The 20,243-nt window shown below is 43.4% G+C and overlaps 2 long non-coding RNA genes across 2 annotated transcripts in view; one reads left to right on the top strand and one right to left on the bottom strand.

Annotated features, from left to right (window-relative positions):
* Nucleotides 1-324: 324 nt before the first annotated feature.
* On the bottom strand, nt 325-19,455 carry LOC144695077 (uncharacterized). The gene is made up of 3 exons (XR_013579860.1): nt 19,406-19,455; nt 16,098-16,182; nt 325-865 (listed from the first exon to the last, which is right to left on the bottom strand). It is a non-coding gene; the product is annotated as an uncharacterized LOC144695077 (long non-coding RNA).
* The window catches only part of LOC144695078 (uncharacterized), a 93,274-nt gene continuing 79,103 nt past the window's right edge, over nt 6,073-20,243 (top strand). The window contains exon 1 of the long non-coding RNA XR_013579861.1: nt 6,073-6,191. This is a non-coding gene — a long non-coding RNA (uncharacterized LOC144695078). The remainder of the gene's footprint in view (nt 6,192-20,243) is intronic.

Raw genomic sequence — 20,243 nt, 5'->3', positions numbered from 1 at the left:
CTCACAGGAGGAAAAGCACAATGCCCAAGAGCGAAGCCATATTGTTGGGAGGGTGCCAAACTTGGCAGTCCTGACTCCGATAGAGGGTGGCATTTTGCACCTCGGGTGCAAGCTTAGAGCAAGATCCAGTCACAGAGAAGCTAGGGATTCGGAAGAGGGTAAGAGTGAATAGATTAGATTGGGGTAGAGTCTCAGAAATGAAGGGGAACAGGTGAAAGACTGCCAGGCAACATCCACTTATCCTTTATGTCCTTGCATTAGGAAACCTTTGGTTAGTTGTAATAAACTTGGAGAGTGCAGCACAGGTTTATTGTAAGAAACAGAGAACTTTATTAACAGACTCCAGAGGAGACTACATGCTTGTTCCAAGACCAAGGCTAAAATGCTCCACCCCCAAGATTCCCCACGGTTAGGGCTGATTGGTCTGTACAGTCACATGATCCCCATAACAGTAAGAAATGGTTTAACTTACAATCAGTACATTCCTCCCCCTTTACTTTAGTTTTACCCTCTTATTTACAAAACATCTTAACCCATATATATAATTATATATAGTTCATGACATTATGAATTTAGTCTGAGGAGGTTTTCGGATTCAGGTAGAGCAACGCAACTCTACAACTGGAGGTCCTTCCATTGGATCGACTTGCGCAGGAACTGGTGCTTCAGGGACATCCCTAGGCAATGGCAGTTCAGAATTATCCACTTCAACAGAGACATCAGGTATGTCTATAATAATCTGGCAATCAACACCAGGTGTTGAAATTTCGACTTCAATTTCAGGTGAATTAACTGGTTGTTGGAGGGTTTCTCGACTTCTGAGATGGTCCACATGTTTCTGAACAATCCTGTTTTCCACTTCTACCTGATAAACAAAGATCTTGCTTCAGAGACGTTTGTACCAAGGACCCATCTCAGATTTCATATAAAATTTCATATAAAAGCTGTCTCTCCCACAGTAAACTCTCGACCTTTACTGTGAACATCGTGATTCACTTTCTGACTCCCCTGGTTTCTCTCCACCTTCCCCTCTAAATTAGGGAATACTAGACTCAATCTTGTATGAAGTCGACGCTTCATTAACAATTCTGAAGGTGTTAAACCAGTGGTCGCATGAGGAATTGCGCGATAGCTGAACAAGAATCTTGAAATTTGTGTTTCTAATGTTCCCTCTGATAGTTTTTTCATATCTGTTTTAAAGGTTTGTTCTGCTCTTTCTGTTAACCCATTAGACGATGGACGGTACGGTGCTGTTCTGATGTGTTTAATCCCATTTAGGTTCACAAATCTTTGGAATTCAGTGCTTGTGAAAGCCGTGCCATTGTCTAACACAATAACTTCAGGTAAACCATGAACACAAACTCTAGCGCAGTTTTTCAATGGTTGCAGACAAAGTGGGTGATCTCACTTCAAACACGTCCATCCATTTAGAATGTGCGTCGATAATCACCAGAAACATGGTACCTAGAAATGGGCCTACATGGTCCATATATAGTCTAACCCAGGGTCGACCAGGCCACTCCCACAGATGCAGTGGAGCTGAAATGGGCAACTTCTGGGGCAGAATTTTCTCTTCAGCGTGCGGGGGTGGGCTCCGCATGCCGATGCGTAAAATGACACGCGGTGACGTTGGGCGTGCGTCCCAACGTCACCGTGCGTCATTCCGATCTTCCACTTGGCAGGCGCGCTGGAGGCGGCTGCGCACCCGCCAAACTGTCAAAGGCCTGTTATGGCCATTAATAAACCAATTAAACTAATTGACAGGGCTGCCCGTCCAGGCTTAAGGTTGTCGGGCAGGCGAAGAACCCAAGCGGCCTTCGCGTTTTTTCATCAAACCTCATCCATGGGTGGGATGAGGTTTCATGAAGGTTTTATTAAGTCAATTTAAAAAATTTTGACAATTCATAAGCATGTCCCAGCTCATGTGACATTGTCACTTGACGGGACATGTCTGAATGATTTTTATCTTTCCTTTTTTCAACCTTGAAAACTGCTCTTTCGCGTGCATGCGTTGCATAAAATGACGGCACCCAGCCAATCAGCTCTGCTCCCGCCCCACGCCTGCTCCCGACTGGCCCCGCCTGACAGGCAGAAGATTCTTCCCCTGCTGTTGCTGGAGACAGTGTTTCACCATTTTTTCTATCTCACTGTCTATACCTGGCCACCAGGTATAACTTTGTGCGAGCATCTTCATTTTCAAAATACCAGGATGTGCACTGAAGTCCTTCCAATAATGGTTCTCTTCCCTGCACAGGGATAACGGCTCTTGCTCCCCATAAGAAGATCCCATCTTGACAACTCAGTTCAGATTTACGTAAAAAGAATGGTTTTAAATCTTCAGGAACTTGTGCATTTGACCATCCTCGTAATACTTGTTCAAGGACATTTGCTAAAATTGGATCCCGATTTGTTCAATTCTTTATCTATCTCTTGCAGACTGGTGAGGAATCCAGGAAATTCAATGCAAGTACTACCTCTTGAGGTACTGGAACGTATGTAATACTGTTGGGGAAAGGGAGACGACTGAAGGTGTCTGCATGCACGCGAAAGAGCAGTTTTCAAGGTTGAAAAAAGGAAAGATAAAAATCATTCAGACATGTCCCCTCAAGTGACAATGTCACATGAGCTGGGACATGCTTATGAATTGTCAAAATTTTTTAAATTGACTTAATAAAACCTTCATGAAACCTCATCCCACCCATGGATGAGGTTTGATGAAAAAACGCGAAGGCTGCTTGGGTTCTTCGCCTGCCCGACAACCTTAAGCCTGGCAGGCAGCCCTGTCAATTAGTTTAATTGGTTTATTAATGGCCATAACAGGCCTTTGACAGTTGCACCTATTCTAAACCTACTCTAAATCTTAAATGCTCATGGATGCTTACACTTGTTTTTCCTCCATCGGAGGGATCAACTTCAAGACCAGCTGATGATCTGGAAGGCCCTCCATTAACGTCGGAGGAGCAGGAACCATCAGATGCATGAGCATCACATTCTTGCTCTGCATTACCTCAGATACAGACACTTTGGTGAGTTTGAGCACTGGGGCTGGCACAACACATTCGCTTGAGGATCTGTTGGAAACAGAGGAGTGTTGGAGACCAGAATGAGATGAGCCCCAGGCAGATGATGAGCCCCTGGAGCTGTCCATTAGGCAGCAGATACTGGATGCCCAGTGGGATGTATGTGGAGATCTGGTAAAGATTTCTGAGGGCTTGTGTGCCATGGTTTGTACAATGAAGGAGTACATGTGGAGCGTGAGCACTGCATTGACTGTTGGCTCCGAATGCACAGCATCCTCCATAGAGAGATTGTCAACTCTCATGGAGCATCAGTTCCAGGAGCTCAATCAAGGGTTTCTGGGGTTGCATTCAGACTGTGAGCCCACACATTGGCATTGACCTCAACAGGGTATTGCCAGTGTGATAGATGGATGAGACATCTAGTGACTCTGCTAGCTGCTCTTCCATCCAAAGTGAGCAGGGAGGTACAAGCAAACCTCGTGTTGGCGGTTCACCTCCAGCTCCAGGTATCTGGGGGCTCCTCTCAGGGTGCTCCTGTTGAGGCAGCAGCTCCTCCGCCCCTCTGCCAGTGCTCATTGTGTCTGAGGAAACCAGGATGACTGAGGGGTGTCCAGGCATCGTGGAGGACTCTCCCACCCAATCAGGGCCCTCACTGGCACTGGTGACCAGAGGACGGCCGCCAAAGTCATGCAGGCCAAAGGGACATAGAGTCAGCAGCCTGCCTCCGATGCAGCTGCTGGTGTTGGGGGAGAACCAAGACATGGCACTTCTAAGCGGTTCATGAAATCACTATAAACACACAAGGGCTATCATGGGTGAGATCTTTATCATTATTGTTTGTCTCATGTTTTATTTTGCTGTCATACATCACTGTTTAAAATGTATATCACATGTCCTTGTGCTTTCTGTGCCAGCAAGGTAGGAGGCCTTCAATTCAAAGTTAAAAGCTATTGGACATGATAGTTTATTTTAGAAGGAGGCTCAAGAGAAAAAGGCTGTCAGGAGAGCTTCATGAGCTCCGAGCAGTAACGTAACTGCATCTTTCCAATAATTTGGAGTGTTGACTTTGGAGGCCCACTGGAAGCTCCTTTGAATCAAAGTGTCCCTGGCTCCCAAAAGCTGCCTCACTGCTGGGTCATCATCATGACCCTGGCTGAGCAGGTTCTTCCTCACAGTCTGTGCTGGAATCTTCCTCAACAGATTGTGGAAACACATCACACTCTTCACCCTCCCATCTGATCTCCCTGTGAGAGAGCCAGGTTGTGCAGGGAACAACACACAACCACAACGAGTGACATGCACATTGACAGCGTCTATTGAAGAGATCCTCCAGACTGGTCCAGGCAACAGAACCTCATTTTCAGGAGGCCTATCGCCTTCAGAATTATGACCCGCGTGGAGGCATGACTTCTGTTGGATCTCTCCTCTGTGGGCATTATGAATGTTTGATTGATGTCATCAGATAGCTTTTCAGGGAGATCCTTTATACCCCACCAGCCAGCCATCCAAGCATGCAGTGGGGATGAAAAGCCTTGGAATTTGGGAATGATGGAGAATATATATGAATCATGGCAACTCCCAGGATAACTTGCACAAATCAGGAGGATCTGCTGCTGGTGATCGCACACTAGCTGGACATGAGTGAATGGAAACCCTTACAATTCACAAAGGTCCCCGTCTCTCCAGCAGGTACCTTGGCGCACGGGTGCAATCAATAGCTCCCTGAATCTTTGGGAAGCTGCAATAGCTGCAAATCCTTTTGCACATTCTGCCTGGCTATTCTCATCTGTTTTGAAATGTATGAAGGTGTTGACCCTTCTGAAGAAGCGTCCGTCACAAGCTTTATACAGCTGTGTGCTGCGGATTGTGACACTCCGCACAGATCACCAACAGGACCCTGGAAGCAGGGAGGGCAGATGCTGTGATAATCCAAAAGGGACAGAGCCCTGAGTGGAAGCCCTGCGGCATAGAAATTGAGGACAACAGTCACTTTCAGTGTCACTGATATTGGGTGCCCACCTACAAAGTTGGATGCAATCTCAGGCCCGATCATCTCACAGATTGAGGTTACTGTCTCCCTTGAGAGGCAGCTCCTTCTTCTGCACTGCCTCTTATCATGTCAAGATAGCTGGACCTAAGCATGTAGACTCTTCCAACAGGGTATTAGCACCTCCTCCTGCCCCTTCTCCCTTGCAAGCCTTGCTGACCTTTAACCCCTTCAGGTTGTGCTGCTTGCTCTTGCAGGCAGATTCAATGGTGATGTCTGTGGCCGGCTGGCCTCCTCTCCCTTCTTGCCCTCTCTTCCTCATCTGAGGAAGTGCCTCCATTTGAAATGACAACCCCCATTTTTCACCTTCTGCTTTGCAGAGGTTCCACCTTTATGATGATGTAACCAGTCTGTGAAAGCCTGTATAAGGGTTTAAGCCTCCTATGAAACGAATAGGATTGGTTCATTGAAGAAACAGGCCTGCCCAGACTTTCAAATGATGTGTGCACTCCTACCTCCTTACTCCTCCATTCCTCCTGAGCCTATATCCTACCCTGGGTGTGGAAAGTGTAAAACGTGCAATCCCCACTTGCCCGTTCTTTCCATGCACCAACAGTAAAAATGCATGGGCCTCTCAAAATTGCAGTGCTTTGCCCTTTGAGTTGATGTGGGGCGGGCTGCCGATATTCGTGAACGTCCGCCCTGCATAATATCACGCTGCGGCATGGGGAGGTCAGGAACCCCACTTGACATCATCACACTCTATTTAAGGTGACCGAATGTCAGGGGCCCAAACAGGCACCGTAAAATTCAGGCCTCTTTATCATTCCTTTTGGCTGCTCTGCCACTCAGAGCTCCGTCACTTGCTGATAATCACAGCATCTGTCCTCCTTGTTCCATTGCGTAAATCTTTGCTACCCTCTCACCCCGAGATAGCTTCCAGGCGTACAAATGTCTACTTAGCTACTGCCGACTGACGTTGTAAGGCTATGATTCAGATAATACTTTGAAGGAGGTTCTGGTCTAAATATTTGATAAGTCTAAATTTAACAGCTGTGTTGGCTCAATATGGTCATGGTGATATTTCCGTGACTGCAGAAATGAAATTAATTCATGTTTGTATCACATATTACGGAAGGCTATCTTTATGAAGGAACTTAGATGGAATTGTTGGTCATAATCAGGTTAGTTATTACTTTTTCCTAAGAAACTGGCTGAGTGAGTGAAGTTTTGTTAATTCAACAATAAGAATTTAGTTACAAATTTCCAGCTTAGAAATAAAATGATTACCTTTCCTTCTTTCTTTCCACCTTCAAGTACGACATCAGGTATGTGATGGCTGCCGTCTATATTTGTATACAGACATATAAATGTGTTAAAAGTCAAAATACATTCTGCCCTGTCTTTGAGGAACTAAGATGGCTGTCTGTATCTCCCTATTTAGAGAGCAGTCAGGTTATGCTTTGCCATTGTCTGGTTACATCTGCTTCACAGCAGCTGTGTTTGCTCAATAATATTGCAGTGATGTTATTTCCATTCCTGCTGAAATTAAAATATTTCTTTTTTGAGGTCACATATTAAGGAGAGACCAAATGGCCACTTTCTCTGCTGTATCACCCTATGATCCCATGATATGTAGGAAACTTAACAGGGGATTCATGGTGATATCTGAGTCAGTTATGCCATTTTCTTTTGGTCCATGAAAGACCTACGGACAGAGATTACTTGAATAATTTTGTTGGCATTCTGCAGTTTACTTCTCAACTCTGAAATCTAGAGAATAAGAATGCATGTCAGGATACGATATGATCGATGCAATGGAGAGCTTAATGACCTAGACCACAAAAAAATAAGAGCTCATGTTGTAGTGAGAGGGGTGGGGCTAAAGTTCTAGTTTGGAAAGAGGATCAGTTAGCTAACAGGAAACAGATATTAGGGATAAATGGATAACATTTGGTTTGAAAAGTTATTACTAGTGGAGTGCCACAAGGATCAGTGCTGGGGTCTCAACTATATATAATTTATATCAATGACTTGGACCAAGGGACCAAATGTTTGGTTGCTAAATTTGCTGATGACACAAAGATAGGTAGGAAAGCAAGTTGTCAAGAGAACATAAAGAGTCTACAAAGGGATTTAGATAGGTTAAGCAAGTGGGCAAAATTTGGCAGTTAGAGCATAGTGGGAAAACAAGCACTTTGGCAGGAAGAACAGAAAAACCTTATGTTATTTGGATGGAGAGAGACTGAACAACTCTATGGTACAGTGGGATCTGGGTGTCCTGGTACATGAATCACAAAAAGTTAGTACGCAGATACAGCAAGTAATTAGGAAGGCAAATAGAATATTGGCATTCATTAGAAGGGAAATTGAGAATAAAAGTAGGAAAATGTTGCTACAGCTGTACAGGGCCTGTACAGAGACTGCATCTAGAATACTGTGTAGAGTTTTGGTCTCCTTGCTTAAGAAAGGATCTAATTGTATTAGAAGTTCAGAGAAGGTTCACTCAACTGATTCCTGGGATGAAGGGGTTATCTTATTAGGAAAATTTGAGCAGGCTGGGCCTATACCCAATGGAATTTAGAAGAATGAGCGATGATGTTATTGAAACATAGAAGACCCTACAAGGACTTGCCAGGGTGGATACTGAGGATGTTTCCATTTGTGGAGGAATCTAGGGAGCACAGTTTAAAAATTAGGAGTCTCCCACTTAAAGTGGAGATGAGGAGAATTTTTATCTTTCGAGTGTTGCTAGCCTGTGGAATTCTCTTCCCTAGAGAGCAGTCAGTGAAGGCCGGGGTCATTCAAGGCTGAGTTAGATAGATTTTTAATCGACAAGGGAGCCAAGGATTAGGGGGGGCAGGCTGGAAAGTGGACTTGAGGCCACAAACAGATCAGTCATGATCTTATCGAATGGCAGAGCAGGCTTGAGGGGCCAAATGGCCTACTCATGCACCTAATTCTTGTATCTTGTGACCTTTCAAGTCTAAATAAGCTACTTTGGCAAAACAACTGAAATTAAAATTTTAACAAAATGAAAAGTAAATATTTTACTGAACACCATTACACGTTTTAATTATAAACGTAATTTATGTAGATTAATTATTTTCCTACGTATTTGTCTAATGAATGGAGAATACTGATCCTTATCTAAGTTTCCATTTAACTTCCTCATGTGACCTTTGAGCATGAGATTTGAATGGCAATTATTGATTGTTGAATTATTGTGTAGCTAATGCAAAAAGACAGGTGTTGGTTTGAATATGTTTCAGAGCTAATTGATAGTTTGCTGTGGTGCTTTTGATCATTGATAATATTATGATTGAAAACTAGTTGACGTAAAAAATTGGGGTAGCTAATAAAAGCCTGTGACATTTATGTACTTTGCCAATTATAATAACATTGGCCACCGATGATGTACATATGGAACTAGTCAACACTAAATGGTCCATATCCCATCACTCAATAAGCAACGTAATTAGTTGGATGAACCTAACTCTCCAAGGTCATATTGGTTTTGTTTCCAAAATACTGTGCATTGTTTTAATATGTCAGACAGTTGATTTTTATTTTAGTGATAGTTCTCAGGGACCTACATAAATAAAACTACATAATGTTCAATGACTGTAAAGCATACTACTCGTAATACTCCTATATGTTCAGTTATTTTTTTGCTAGAAAATTTTATAGTTCAAATTAAGAAATTTATAAAATAGCAGAAGTGCTTTGTGTTTGATAAAGAAATTGAATGAACAGATATTCCATATTAAGTGACTTTGAATTCGGAAGAGCAACTACACAGAAAAACCTAATTTCAAAGTAGCTTTTAAATTGTCAATGTTAATTACAATCACGAGTCAGGGATACACTGTATTTTGATTTTAATCTGTTACAAAACACAATGTTGAAAAAGTTGTTAGTTGCAAAAGATATCTTAAGTATTTCAATGCAGAACATTTTACTCATCACCTGAAGTGCACTTAGCTCAAGGGCACTAGGGGTTGATGCACAATCCTAACTCTATGCCAGGGTGACAACTTAAAAATCTAGAGGGGATCAGTGACAGCTGTTTTATTGGGATCTATGAAGCCCTAAGGGTCTAAAATGACATCCGTAGCCCGCATGCACACTTCTGACAGGCTGTGCACCAGGTGCCATATTTGTAGAGGGGTTAGCCCATGTGCATCTAAAGTCCACCAGGAACATGCTGAGCAGGGTTATCCATTGGTGCCGTAGCTCATGACTCCAGCTAGTAACCCATGCACACGAGCATGGCAGGAATACAATGAGAAACATGGTGCCGTAAGAAATATGATCGAACAGACCATTGGAGCCTTGAAACAACATAACCTTGCCTTCATGAGAGTTCAGCCCTTGCCGCCAGCTATTAGACAAGAAGCTGAGGAGCTGGGAGTACAAGGAGGAGGAACAAGAGGAACATGCTAACATACAAATTAGGAGCAGGAATAGCCAACTTGGCCCCTCGAGCCTGCTCTGCCATTCAATAAGATCATGGCTGATCTGATTGTAGCCTCAAATCCACATTCCCAGCTACACCTGTTCGAGTGTACAAAATGTTTTTCATCTATTAGCAAAGGTAACCTATGTGTTTAGTAGTGCAGCATGACAGCAGTAGTAGTTTTAGCCATGAAAAAGTATTAGGAAGGAGCCTGTAAACGAAGGCTGCTGGCCTTGTTAGCCTAAACAATGGACACAGCAAAAACTAGCCCAGACTAGCCCATAGCAGGTGTGAACCCAGTGATTACAGGTAGATAGATGCCAGTCATTAGAATGCTAAGTATGATTAGACAGGGAGTCTACAACACTTAGCACTTATCGTGACAGCAATTGCAGATAACGAAGTGTTAGTCACTGGAATGCCAAGATACACAGCAAAACGAAGCAGTTGGTCTAAAGTGCTTAGCACCTATTGGAATAGATTGTGAGTCTACGTGAGCAAGAACACATCTTCAGTCGCGAAAGGACAGAGACTAAATGTATAAAGGATAATGTAACAACTCAGGGGGAAGAGTACTGACAGAGACTGGATTGACTAAGGTAGGCTCTTTGACTAAATGATCAAAAACCGTACCCGAGTCTTCGAGTTGTTTCAATTTCTCCACAACATCCCCAATAAGCTTTCACCCCTTGCTTATCAAGAAACTATCTATCTCTGCCTTAAAAATATTAAAAGACTCTGCTTCCACTGCATTTTGAGGAAGAGAGTTCCAAAGGCTCAGGACCCTCAGAGAAAAAAAAATTCTCCTAACCTCTGTCTTAAATGGACCTTTATTTTAAACAGTGACCCCAGTTCTAGATTCTCCCACCAGGGGAAACATCCTTTCTACATCCACCCTGTCAAGACCCCGCGGGATCATGTATGTTTCAACCAAGTAACCTCTTACTCTTCTAAACTCCAGCGGATACAAGCCTCGTCTGTCTAACTTTTCCTCATAAGACATCCCACCCATTCCTGACATTAGTCTAGTAAATCTTCTCTGAACTGCTTCCCATGCATTTACATCCTTCCTTAAATAAGGAGACCAATGCTGTGCACAGTCTTCTAGATGTGGTTTCCCCAATGCCCTGTATAACTGAAACATAACATCCTTACTTCTGTATTTGATTCCCTTCACAATAAATGATCACATTCTATTAGCTTTCCTAATTACTTGCTGTACCTGCTTACTAATCATTTGCAATTCATGCGCTAGAACACCCAAATCCCTCTGCATCTCAGAGCTCTGCAATCTCTCACCATTTCTAATATGCTTTTTTATTCTTCCTGCCAAAATGGACAACTTCACATTTTCCCACATTATAGTCCATTTGTCAGATCTTTACCCACTCACTTAACCTATCTATGTCCCTTCGTAGCCTCCTTATTTCCTCTTCACTCACTCACTTTCCTATCTATCTTTGTGGCATCAGCAAATTTAGCAACCATACCTTCGGTGTCTTCATCCAAATCATTGATAGAAATTGTAAAAAATTGAGGCTCCAGCACTGTTCACTGTGCGCATTACTCATTACATCTTGGCAACCAGAAAAATGACCCATTTTTACCTACTCTCTGTTTCCTGTTAGCTAGCCAATCTTTTATCCATGCCAATATGTTATGCCTACACCATGAGCTATATTTTCCACAATAACCTTTTAAGTGGCACCTTGTCAAATGCCCTCTGGACATCTAAGTACAGTACATCCATTGGTTCCCCTTTATCCACAGCACGTTACTTCTTCAAGGAACTCTAATAAATTGGTTAAATGTGATTTCCTTTTCACAAAACCATGTTTACTCCGCTTGATTATCTTGAATTTTTCCAAGTGCCTTGCTAGACAATAATAGCTTTTAACATTTTCCCTATGACAGATGTTAAGCTAACTGGCCTGTAGTTTCCAGTCTCCCTCACTTTTTAAATAAAAAAGTTACCTTCCTTATTTTCCAATCTAATGAAACATTCCCTGAATCTCAGGAATTTTGGAAAATTAAAACCAATGCATCAGCTATCTCACTAGCCACTTCTCTTAACTCCCTAGGACAAAGTCCATGAGGACCTGGGAATTTGTCAGCCCGCAGGTCCAACAATTTGCTCAGTACCACTTCCTTAGTGATTTTGAGTTCCTCCCTCCCTTCCATTTCCTGATTTACAGCTATTCCTGGGATGTTACTTGTATCCTCTATAGTGAAGACCGATGAAAAATACCTGTTCAATTCATCTGCCATCTTCTTATTTTCCATTATTAATTCCCCAGGCTCACTTTCTATAGGACCAATGCTCACTTTGTTAATTTTCTTTTTTAAAGATCAATAGAAACACTTACTGTTTTTATACTTCTAGCTAGCTTTCTCGTGTACTCTGACTTTTCCCTCCTCATCAATCTTTTAGTGATTCTTTGCTTTTTTTCAATATTATGTCCTATCTTCTGACCTGCCACTAATTTTTGCACAATTATAGGCTTTTTCTTTATGATTAATGCTATCTTTAACTTTTTTAGTTACCCACGGATGTTGGATCCTCTTCTTGCAATTTCTATTTCTTGTTGGAACATATCTATTCTGAAATATCCCCTTAAATATCTGTCACTGAACCTTTATTGACCTATCCCTAAAGGGAGGGAAGGCTACATCCTAGACAGTATCTTTCTGCCTGGGCTGTGGGTGACAAATAATTAATAAATGAAAACAGTGGCTACAATGCCACTTCCCCATTCACCAACTGTCCCACGCTCCTTACATTCTTGTAGCATAAGGATCTGGCATATATAGGGTTAATGTGGGACTGTGTATGGTACCACCTACACAGTGACTTAAGAGAGCACATGACCTGCACCCAGAGTCAGTCTAGTGTTGAACAGAGCTGTGTATACCAGCAAGCATGGAGACAGCTCCTAGCTTGTACCCTTTCCTGCAGGTTTGTCCAACATTTTCACTTGGAGGATAACGTTTCCATTTTCTTCTCATTCAAGGGGTTGGTGAGCAAATTTCAGAAATGTAAAATTTGGCACAAATCAAACATGAAGTTCAAAATGAAGTTGAGGAACAAAGAAAAGAAACAACTTGCTGAGAAAAAATAGAGCAAGGTCAAAGCAATTAACTGATAATTAAAAACAGGTAATTAATAAAGATCACCATTAGAGTGTGACAGGGACAGAGTGTTTGTCTGACTCACTCCCAATCTCTTGAAGCTCACTCACTCACCACCTGAGTGTGTGTGATTGTGTGGGGGTGAGGGTGAGTGGGAATCCTGAGACCGCCGCTTGTGCTCCCGCTCCCGCGCGCTCCCGCCGCCCGCCACTCTCGCGCGCTCCCGCCCCCCCCGCCGCTCTCGCGCGCTCCCGCCCCCCCGCCGCTCTCGCGCACTCCCCCCCCGCTGCTCTCGCGCGCTCCCGCCCCCCCCGCCGCGCTCCCGCCCCCCCCGCCGCGCTCCCGCCCCCCCGCCGCGCTCCCGCCCCGCGCTCCCCCCCCCCCCCCGGCCGCTCTCGCGCACTCCCGCCGCCCCCCGCCCCCCCCCCCCCCTCCCCGCTCTCGCGCTCAGCCTCTTATGGCCCGGCAGCGAGTCTCTCCCTCACCTGGAATGGCACAGGATGGCAGGCTCTCTTTGTGGCCCCCCCCCCACCCCCCAAAAACCGGTACTCCCCCTCCCCAATAGTCCTCCTCTAGGATCCCACTTATTGCCGCCAGTGGTGCTGCTCCTTCAATCACAGGCTGATCCTCTCCCATATTTGTTGCTGAGTGAGCCTAACAGCATTAAACGTGGAGAGGAATGCCCTGTGATTGGAGAAGCAGTTCTTTTAGAATATTCCGCTGCACTTACCGACATCTTGAAAATTATCTTGGGGGGCATACTGTGGGGCTTCGCAGGCCACATGCGTTGGACACGCCTGCTTTATTGTACATTTGTAAATATCTTTAAAAGTCAATAAAGATTTACAGCTAATCAACGTATGACTATGAAGGCTTCTTCAGGCCTACTGAACCCAACATCCTGCAACATGATGGCAGCTTGTGAAAAATCCCAAAACCTTGCAGAAAATGCAGAGAAAAACTAAAATGATGGAAGACTGAGAAAAAGCCTGGTAGCAGCCCATAGCAAAATGCAGAGGTGAGCGTACCACCAAACCTCATTCTAGTCACAGGAATGCTCATCCTCCACCAAAGAGGGCATCGCACGGCCCACAGGACAATGGAAGAAGCAAAAGAAATGACAAGGAGATGAGCACAATGTTTGTCCACCCTGCAAGAAACAAGTTAGGGTAGAAACCACCAAGCAGCGCAAGCCACTAAGTGAGGTTCAACACGAAAGAATGGAAGAAAAGGATGAAAACATACACAGATGCCAGAACAACCTCCAAACAAAAAGGAAGAACCAGCAGCAACAGAGCCTACCACTCCTCTGACAGTAGTGCAAACTCAATTTGGAAGGTTTATGAGGTCTCCAGACTGCCCGAACCTTTGAATTCAAGGACTTAAAGGGGGGAGGTAAAATAGTGGTATTGTAGTAATGACAATGTAAGGCATAAGGTGAACTATAATCACTTAAAATGCTTTGGATAAAGACTTGGTAGGCGGTGCAGTATAAGGGTCTGGCAAATATAGGGTTAATGTGGAACTGAGTACAGTACTACCCACATAGTGATGTGAAAGAGCATAATGCACCCAGAGTCATTGGAGCATTGGACAGAGCCATGTGTACCAGCAAGCATGGAGACAGCTTTTAGCTTGTACTCTTTACTGTATATTTTTAAATAGCTCAGAGTCAATAAAGACTTAGTTAACCTAATTATGACTGTAAAACTTTTTCAAACCTAACAAAGTGTAACCAACACCCTACAATAGTTCTCTGTCACCGATCATCACATCGCAAAAATAAAAGTCAATACAGATACACATTCCAATACAATAAATTAAATCATGCCACAGTGCACACAAAAATAAAATAGTGCATTCCCTTATTGCTACCTTTGTGCGCCATTGCCTGTCCTAATGCTCCTATAAAATGCTTCCTCACTGGCTGCAGTATGGCTGGTGGAAGGCTGACGACTTTTAGTGGAAGAGACCACAGGTGACCTCAGAGAACAATCTTGAACAGCTCGAGGCCTAGGAGGTCTGGCTGCAGTCTGCACTGGGCTGCAGAAGTGTGGCTGACAGACAACAGCAAGGGCACTAGTGGAATAGCAGCGATGGGAGCAGGAATGCAGTCATCTAAGAGATGACGGCAAGTTCCTACTTCATGCAGCCACTGCTACTATCTGGGGAGAGGAGTGCCTTTACATTCCTAGTACTTTGCTGGGGGACAGATTGCTGAAATCCTGTAATGGCCTGCAAGCCCCTTTGAACAATAGTTGTGAGAGCCATGTGGCAGCAGCCTGAGCTTGCATGGCAGGGAAATGAGATAACATGATGCCAGTCTGAGCTTCTACTGCAGCACTCAGAGATAAAAAACAACATGATGCTTGTGTTGGAATAGAAGTTGAGACATTAGTCAGCAGTTGCAGCATCATGGTCAGTTTTACTGGTGTGATGATGGAGGCTGATGGAAAGGATGGGCTCAAAACAAAAAAGGCCATTTGGTTAATTTGGCTCACTCCTATATATCACACACAATCCATCCCATCTGGTCTATAGACCATTTATTAAAACAGATGAAAGCAATCTCCTCCAAAGACTGGCACAAATTATTCTCTGAACATTTCGTGAAAACTTGTGAAGTTAACTTTCTGCACAACTGCAGCCTGACTGGGCCTGATATAAGTCTGAGAGTGGAGCTACAGCATAACCACACAATCCTGTGTCAACCCTGTAAACCTGCATTGCTGCAACTGCTACCATCTTCACTGCATTTAAGTGACTTAGTCATCAAGTTGTACTTTAAAAATATTATTTGGATTACAGTTGAATGCTATTTCTAAGCATATTTTGTTACATCAACGTTAACGAGATAGTCACTTATTGAAAATATTTTTCAAAAGGCAGCAGCAAATTTAAGCATTATCAATTTAATACCAGCTCTACCTCATAGTACCACATATCCAGTTGGGAAATAACGAGATTACCTCTATACCCTAAATGTAGCAAAAGTTCAAAATGCATAAATGAGTTTTGCAGTTTCACATTTTTATAATTTCAGGTTAGGCAAGGAAGGATGAACATAATCGATCAGTTTTTAACATTTCCGATTTAACATGCGTGATGTCTAGGATTTCTCATGTCAACTTCTAATAACAGAGGGCTGGATTTTTGTGGAGGAGGTGGGATTGTTGAGTTAGGAAACGTTCCCACCCAGCAGATCTGTCTTCCTTAAAAAGGCTCCCGCCTGCCATATTTTCAATCCTGGGAGGTGGGGGTGGGATGGAGTTCGGACCGTTGCCTCTGGAGGCAGGCCCGAGGTGGTGGCGGACACAGGTGGATGGCACGGTCAGCAGACTCGAATGGCCACCTCTGCTCACTGGGATTTCATCTCAGTTTTGACGATGACCCACAAACTCTCACCCCTTACTCTTCACTCGCCCAGCACCCCCACATCTCACCCCCTCACTCCCCAAACACTCCCATGCCCCCTTAATACTCCATGCCCCTTCATACCCACCATGTCCTCTATACCCCCTTCATGCCTTTCCATGTATCCTCATAACCACTCACCCAGTATCTACCAAGGGCAGATCACAGGAGACCTGAATTTGAAATGAAAATGAAAAATTATTAAACTCCTAACAAACTAAAAGAGCTGTCACTCAGATACACTTCATATTAAAACCTCTCATTTATAAAAGTCATTCAAAATGTTTTACTCCCATCAAGTGGTTAATCTGTTGTAAAAAGAGAAACATCTATTTCACTAACTACATCAAGGCCAGATAATTCTTTAATAATTTCTTGAGAATTAAAATGTGAACACAGACCCCTGCTGAGATAAATGGTTATGGAGTTTTTGAAACTAAGCCAAGCATTCATAATACAACGGTAATGGAATATAAAATCAGGGAAGTTTTACTACAGCCGTACATGGCCTTAGTGAAACCACACCTGGAGTACTGCACACAGAAAGGGTAAAATTTCAATAGACACAGTTCAGAGAAGGTTCATTTGGCTGCTTCCTTGTATGAAGGGGTTATCTTATGAGGACAGGTTGAATAGGTTGGTCCTATATCCATAATTGGGGGTGGGAATCCTGGAACCAAGTCTTGCCAGCCATTTTTAAAGACTTCTCCAGTCGGCCTGACTCAGCATAAATCTGGGCTAGAACTTGAATGTTCATTTCACACTTATTGGCATTTTCCAAATGAAACATTAGCAAAATGACAAAAGCAATCATGGCTCACTACACAACAATTCAGAATGATGGTACAGACCATGTTTTGCATATTAGAAAATTACACTGTAGAATTATACTGATTTTGACTGGTAATATTTCAAGCAAATCTTCTCCGGTCTAGTCTGCACTTCATGAAAACCAAATTTATTTTATTGTACAGTTGGAAAATACAACATGTCCAAGCAGGATATTCAGGTTTTTTTCACATTTATTTGCTACTGCTTTGTAACCTAACATTCACTTTGCATTGCATCCAAAACATTAACATAAAATTCCTTGTGTGAAGATATCAGTTAAAGCTTCAATAAGAACTGCAAGACCAGCAGGAGAGGCGATAGCACAGATGGGATGAAAAGAGCAGTGGAGAGTGCAAGAGAGTTACTACAAGACCAGTGGGAGAGGTGAGAACACAGCAAGATAAAAGGAATGGGGGAGAGAGCGAGAGTCACTGCAAGACCAGCAGGAGATGTGAAAGCACAGCAGTGACGAAAGGAGCGGCGGAGGAAGAGAGAGAGATAGAGACTGCAAGATCAGCAGAAGAGGCGAGAGCACAATGGGGACAAAAGGAGCATAAAGAGAGATACTGCGAGACAAGCAGGAAAGGTGAGAGCACAGCAGGGATACAAGGAGCGGAGTGAGAAAGACAGGGAAAGAGAGAGGCACTGTGAGACCAGTTATAGGGCTCCAAAGAAAAGCCAAGTGTGGTGTCATGTTTAATTGGGTAAGCAATCAGTTGGTGAGTACTTTTCTCTGTAAAACTGTTTTGCTTTCAAATTTGGAGCTGATAAATTAAGAATTTAAATTAAACTACAATTGTAATAAGTGGTCAATTAGCAGCAGTAAAGTTTATTAGCAGTAGCAATGATTATTATCTCAATGGTGGCAGGGCTGCTCTGACCCCCCTAGAATGCACATCCTGTGCTATGTGGGAACTCCAGGATGCTTCCCATTGCAGTGCTGGTGAGAGTATGTCCCAGAGGAGCCAAGGACAGAATTTATTTGGCTGGAACAAAGTAACAAAAAAGGTACAATTTCGATGCTTGATGTCATCTATAGGCTACTAACTAGTAGGAAGGATGTAGAAGAACAAATTTGCAAGGAAATGAGGAATGCAAGAATTATAGAGTAGTTATATTGGGGGGCTTTAATTATCTTAATACAGACTAGGAAAGTAGTAGTTAAGAGGCAAAGAGGGGAAAGAGTTCCTAGGGTGTGTTCAGGAAAATTTCTACAGCAGTATGTTTCCAGTCAACGAGGAAGGAAACATTGCTAGAGCTGGTGCTTGTGAATGAGGTTGGCCAAGTAGATCAAATATCAGTAGGATAACATTTAGGCGACAGTGACCATTATATCATAAGGTTTCAATTGGCTATGGGAAAGGACAAAGAACAATCCAGAGTAAGAATAATTAACTGGGGGAAAGCCAACTTCAATGGGGCATGAATGAATCTGGGCCAAATAAATTGCAGCCAAAAGTTGGCAGGAGACATATACTTGTCTGGTGAATTGCGCTGGACGCCATCTTAGCGCAGGCATTAGCGCAAATGGCTGCTGGAGGTATGCAGATCAGGACAATCACATTGATCAATGTGCAATGATGAGTCAACATCATCTTGGAGCTCAATGCTCCAACCAACATCTCACACATGGGAACATATGTTCATCAAAGCTTCTTGAGTGTTGTTGGAGTTGCACTCATCTACTTGTCTAGATGAGTGCAGCTCCCACAACACTCAAGAAGCTCGACACCATCCAGGACAAAGCAGCCCGCTTGATTGGCACCACATCCACAAACATTCACTCCCTCCACCACTGACACACATTGGCAACAGTGTGTACCATCTACAAGATGCACTGCAGGAGCTCAACAACCCTCCTTAGACAGCACCTTCCAAACCCACGACCACTACCATTTAGAAGGACAAGGGTAGCAGATGCATGAGAACACCGCTACCTACAAGTTCCATTCCAAGCCACACACCATCCTGACTTGGAAATATATCACAGTCCTTTCACTGTTGCTGGGTCAAAATCCTGAAACTCTGTCCCTAACAGCACTGTGGGTGTATCTACACATGGACTGTAGCAGTTCAAGGCGGCAGCTCACCACCACCTTCTCAAGGGTAATTAGGGATGGGCAATAAATGATGGCTCAGCCAGCGATGCCCACAGCCCATGAATGAATAAGGAAAATCAAAGGGATAATCAATTACTTACAGGTTAGTCACCAGTTTGGTGGGGGCAGTGGGGTGCGGTTAACTCAGTTGGCCGATGGCTATCATGTGGTTCAGAATAAACGCCAACAGCGCAGGGTTCGATCCCCATTCTGGCTGAGGTCGACTTGGGGCCTGCCTCCTTGCCCTGCCCCTTGGTAAAATCATGGCATAAACGGTGGTTCGATGACCCTTGGGTAATGGAGGATGCTACCTGAAAAGGGAATTATCTGATTTCTTCTGGCTGTTGCTAATGATTTTGCAAGTCTTTGGCACTCTCTATAGTTGTTTCAAATGGCAAAAGTTTACAGGGAGTGGTGTGACAGTTGATGAAGGAGTTTTTATTGACTTCAAGGTTTCTGCACCAACCTGTTGCTCCCAAATGTGGATACTGTAGTAGACATTTCCTTGGAAAACAGAATAAGGAGAATGAACAGAGGGCACACAAAGCCATTCATCAATTTATACATCTTTGTAACGCTATAGCTATTTATTAGTCAATACCTTGCTATGTCTATCATCAAAAATCTCTATCTCTACCTCTGTCTGTTCATCTATATTTATCTTTTTCTCACATATTGCGGAAGCTTTACAAACTTCCGTTCCCGGTACAGCTTTAAGTTGGTAAAATGGGCAGTCTTCGGAGCCTTCTAGCAGCAGTGGCTGGATAGCTTAACTGATCAAAAGTCAAATAAAGAACCCTTAGTATATTAAATGGAACATCTGGGTTTACCAATTTTGATCCAGTAAAATATGATCTTGCATTATTTAACATAGAGTGATGGATTGGACAAATAGACTATTAGCTAACCAATAAGTCTAGTGTGGGTTCTAACATCAAATGTTGCTAGTAAAGTTTGGTTTATATACCATCAGAATTTGTTTTCATTTAACAGTAACAGCAATTACTTTAACTTTGTATTGACATGATATCTCTATCATCAAATTGGCAGAATCTTACCAACTTCATTTCTAACAAAGCGTTGGGACTATATCTGGGTTGGCAACCTGACTCTGCTAGAAGCGGGCCATCCTGCTGAATTTTGCGGAGCCCAGCCAATTAAGTGGGCGCATCCAGGATTGGCATCCAATTAGGTGCAGCGGGTGAGAAGAGCAGTCAGAGCCCAAACGAGGAATGACAATTTAAAGGGACATTGGCAGCTTGTACAATGGCTATTTAAAGGGACACCAGCAGCATGTATAGATT

This window comes from Cetorhinus maximus, chromosome 20 (assembly GCF_964194155.1).
Source record: "Cetorhinus maximus chromosome 20, sCetMax3.hap1.1, whole genome shotgun sequence".
Classification (NCBI taxonomy): domain Eukaryota; kingdom Metazoa; phylum Chordata; class Chondrichthyes; order Lamniformes; family Cetorhinidae; genus Cetorhinus; species Cetorhinus maximus.
The sequence above is the reverse complement of the archived record's forward strand: the minus strand, read 5'-3'. Positions and strand labels throughout refer to the sequence as shown.